Source organism: Eumetopias jubatus, unplaced genomic scaffold, assembly GCF_037043125.1.
Source record: "Eumetopias jubatus isolate StellerSeaLion01/CBP00866 unplaced genomic scaffold, mEumJub1_p1.0 scaffold_2, whole genome shotgun sequence".
NCBI lineage: Eukaryota > Metazoa > Chordata > Mammalia > Carnivora > Otariidae > Eumetopias > Eumetopias jubatus.
The window spans coordinates 73,132,143-73,137,239 of record NW_028274808.1 but is presented as its reverse complement, the minus strand read 5'-3'; positions in this window follow the sequence as shown (position 1 = coordinate 73,137,239).

Sequence of the window (5,097 nt, the reverse complement as noted above, 5' to 3'; positions counted from 1 at the left end):
CCCCCAAAACATAAATTTTTATTCTTCTATATGTAACACATTTTTGTATATTATGTCATTGGAATATTCTTTCACACACTGTATCCCTCTGAAGCTATCAAATGGTTGTGAGTGTGACTTTTTGGGAAAAGTATTTAGGCGAAATGACATTAAAATGGCACATGAGTTTCTTTTGTATTCTTCATTTGTATTATCTCACTGAGAACTAACTGAAACAATAATTATGGACAGTGTTCATAATTTCAATTTCAGTTGATTGTAGAAAGTTTCAAATTAGGAAGAGGAATTTTCTGTCCTTGTTCAAAAGTCCACTTTAAAGACTATTTATTTATGTAAGATCTGTCACACAAAAAAAACTTTCAAAAAGATTTATTAATTAAACCAGTCTCTGTTACAATAAATTAATGTATTCTTATTTTGTAATCCACATGACCAATGAGTTAGGCTTTGAACTTGTGAGAAAAGAGGAATAATCATAACTTTAAGTAGCTAATAAACTAACACTGAACATATGAAGATTCAAAATCTCACTCTGCATCATGGGAAAACCACTAATCTGCCATTTAGCTAGACTTTGGGATCAGAAATCTCAATAGGACAATGAGGGTTCAGTCTTCATCATTTGTTTTTTGGGAGGAATAGTGCGGTAGGAAGCAGCAGTTGCCTATTGCCCTAGAAGTTAAGCCTATTGACCTAAACTGGATCTTTGTCTTTCACATAACACCAGAACTAAAGTTAAGTGGGTTTTTTGTGTTTTCAATTTCTCCCCAAGTTATGAGTATATCAACTCAATATTTCCTTTATCTTCTCCCATCGTTTCACTCCAACTGCCCTGGGCAACCCTATGCCCCCCAGACTCTCCTTCCCTAATGTAACATCATTGTCACTCATTTTTATAGAAACTTATAGTCTGGAAGCTCACCCTCTTACCCCTACGTCTAAGCAGAGGTTATTAATTTCTATCATAGAAATGCTGTCACTCTCTTAATTCCTCATCAAATCCAACTTCAACTTTTACCTGGTTTCCCTGCCATAAGTCCTGTCTCACCCCTACCTATATACTCTGTTACTCTGCCATCACATATATGGTCCTAAAAATAGGACATTCTGACCAAGTTACCTTCCTGCTTAATGTCAGCTTTTGTTGCCTAAATACTAAAATCCGATTCCCTTAACTGGGAGTGAAAATGATTTGCTCTTTGGTCCCACCACCGTCTCCTGCCCCCTTCACTACACATCTACATTCTTGTCACAGTGAATTTTCCACCATCTCGGAGAAGGTTAAGTCCTTTTATATGATGCTTCCATTGTTAATAGCATCTTTCCCCCAACACTATCTGACAAATTACTGTTCATTTTTAAGCCTCAGTTTAACTGCAATTTCTCTGTTTTACATTCCTTTCTCCTTTACTAATCATGAGCTCTAACTCATCTTTGATTCCAGAATTATCAGCCTGTCAGAAAATGTGATTTTCATAAGTTCGTAAATACTGGATGACTGAATTCAGTGATTATCAAGATCTTGGATAGCCCCCCCCTTTTTGTATAGAACCCATTTTCCAGTAAAGTCACACACAGAAACTTAATACACAAAAGAGTTGAAAGTAGAACTTTTGCAGCAAGACTGAATATAGCAGAGGTGCCTAGGTGGCTCAGATGGTTAAGCATCTACCTTTGGCCCAAGTCATGATCTCAGGGTCCTGGGATGGAGCCCTACATCAGGCTCTCCACTCAGTGGTGAATCTGCTTCTCCCTCTCCCTCTGTGATCTCTCTTGCTTTTGCTCTCTCTCAAATTAAAATAAAATAAAATAAAATAAAATAAAATAAAATAAAATAAAATAAAATAAAATAAAATAAAACAAAATAAAATAAAATAAAATAAAATCTTTAAAAAAGAAAAAAAAAAGACTGAGTATAGCAAAAGCCCGTGAAATCAAGGATGGGAAAAGGGCAGGAGCCCAATCCAAGGGCAATATCCCACAGACCTTTGCTCAACCCCTTGAGGACTCACAGAAGATCTAATGAGCTTAAAATAAAGCCACAGATAACAACAACAACAAAAAACATTAGTCAATCTGATGGTCAATTCTTAGTTAATGTACAAATTGCAGAAACACAGAGACCATTCCTGGAGGGTGTGTAATATCTAAGTCTATCTAGAAAGAAGTAAGTTTTCTTAAGTTATCATTTGGTAAGAAATCTTACATATCTGATTTGGCCCATTCAAGTATTACAATTTTGAATATAATATAAAGGTAGTGTCCTCAAATTAGAATACCTAAAACAGTTTCAAAAAAGATTAACTCATGACTTTTATGAAGATAATAAAAAGATTATTTGGAAACTATTAATCCCACACTGTGGCATGAGAATCATATTTTATCATACGACTAAGACAAAGTATGTAAAAAAAAAAAACTAGAAAGGCTATATGTACTTGGGATGTAAACTTCCAGTTCCTCTGCATCTAGGAACCAAGGAAACCAGCTAACCAATGTGACTAAGGAATTGTCTTTTAAACTGAACACAGATTTTTCCACGTGGGCCAAAAATGTAGGGTTTGTGACATACCGCCCAACTGCAGTCGCTTAGCTGACATTGTTGTTTAACCATTGCACACCACACATCATGCATGATGACTGTCTAAACCTGCAGAGCTTATTTACAATACGGATATCCTGCTATCAACCCAGATTTATTACATCAGAGGCTCTACATAGGAAAAGCCTCAGCATCTGCATTTATAAATATATGTCCCCAAGAGACTCTGATCCGATTTGAGGTTAGTGAAGTTCCCTGGATGGGTCTTGTTCTGATTCACCAGCTACTAGAGGCTAGATTTTAGAATGACTGATACAAGCTACATTTACACTTGCCTGACACTCCCATCGTTCTCCTTGAGCCTTTCTTTCACTCAAATGGTGACCATGAGGCAACCTTTAGGGCAAGTTGTCATCTTTGAAATGACTGTGATTTCATAGATGACCACCTCCTATGTTTAACACTTAACTTGGGTTTAAACAACACGGCCTCAAAAACTGGAAACATTATTTCTGCTCTGTTGTCTCTCAGCTCATGTGATTCTCAAGGTTGTACTTTTAGTGTTTTTCAGTGTAAAAACAACTTAAAAATGTTACCTATCATTTGTGCATTGAGCTGAAATTGATTTCTGAATTCCATCCCTCCCCTTACTGGGGCATGTGGCTTGATGTTCCCTGCTTGAGCTTCCATTGTTGCTCAACTCAACTCTAAGGTACAATGTGTTGGTGCATAATTACAGCTAAACTAGCAAATGGAATAATTCCATTTATTTTAACATTAATTGTGGTTTTAAGTAATTAAACTAGTACACATTATTTGCAGACATTTTGGGAAATATAGGAAAGTAGAACTGCTTATAATTTCAACACTAACAGGAGAGCAGCTACTATCCTCTTTTATGTTTTTCTTGTGATTCTATACATGTGTTAGCACTTGAATTTTTCACATTGTCATGCAAATATTTCCATGTTACTTAATATTCTTCTTTAATGTTATTTTCTATAATATTCTTTTTAATGACCATATAATTTTCCATCACATGAATGTACTCTAATTTTTAGCAAGTCCCTGTCACTTAAAATTTAGACTTTCTGACCTTTTTCTAATAAAGATAATACTGAAGTTAGCATCCTTCTCCATAACCTTTTATATATATATATAATCTGTATTATATATAATATATAGTGTTACCTACTTTTTCTACAATAAATTTTTAGAAGCCGAGTTTATGGAGGAAAGAAAGGGGTTGGTGTTCTGAAGGTTTTTAAAATATATATATTGCCAAGTAACTCTCCAGAAAAATGGTATCAATTTACGTTGGCAGACAGAATTACAGGTGTTTATTTTTATTTTTCTTCTCCCTCACTAATGCTGAATGTTGTAATTAAAATTTTGACAATTGCTTTAATTTTCATATCTTAATTACTAGTGCAAGGAAGAGATTTTCAAAATGTTTAATGACCATTGGTCTATCTTCTTTTGAGAGCTACTTTTCATGTCCTTTCCCTACTGCTACTTTTCTATTAGCATAAATTATCTTTTATATGAATTCTTAACCATTCTTTACATATGTAGGATAGCAATCAGGAACATGATATTACCCTCTATTTATTCAAATATTTTATTTCCTAAGTGATTAGACTCAAAGAGTCATATGCTTACAAATAGTCTTGACTGGAACCAATATTAACCACTATACCCTTTCTCTCTTCCCAAACAAGCTATGACCAACAGGCAATAAGGTTTCTGTTTTGTTTTTTGACTGGATTATATTCATTTCTCCAACAATTTTTTATTTTGAAAAGTTCCAGTCTTACAGAGAAATTGCCAGAATAGTTTAATGAATACCTCTATGTCCTTCACCTAGATTCACCAATTGTTTGCTTCATTTGCTTTATCTCTCAAAAGGAGATACTTTTAAGCAGTTTTGTAAGAGTTTATGTAGGCCTCTAACCTTGAGGTCATAGACCTATTGTAGGCAGAATCAAAGGTGGATTTAGCAAATATTTTTCAGAGTGCTATGTTGCAACCAGCACGTAGCCACCTTCAGCAATGAGGTGAAGAAAGGCTGACCCCTTTAGTAACTATTTCTCAGCTCAAACCTGGAATGTTATCTTAAATTTTCTTGCCCCCATGGTTTTGAAGAGTTGCTTTTACTATGTGGAAATGGAGGACATAATGTCCGGCTTTTGTATAAGAATTAATTTGAATCTCCTCCCAGGTGCAAATTCCCCACCATACTACTCCCTTCTATGATGTTTAAGGCCCTTGCCATCCCCACCCCCCATTAATTAAGGATTTTTCTTCATAAATGAGATTTACAAAGTACTTGAAATTCAGTTAAAAAGAGGATGTAGCTGAATTAATGAAAGTATGAACAACAACAAAAGAACCATATGAATAGATAAAATGCGATATCCCCAAAGTGGTTTCTGTGCAGATTTTGTTACTTACAGTCAAGTTCTATAATATTCATGGCTACCAAAATCTAAATGTTGCTACTTCTCAAGCTGTTTCAGCAAATAGTAAATGTTATACTACTTTACTCAGGCATA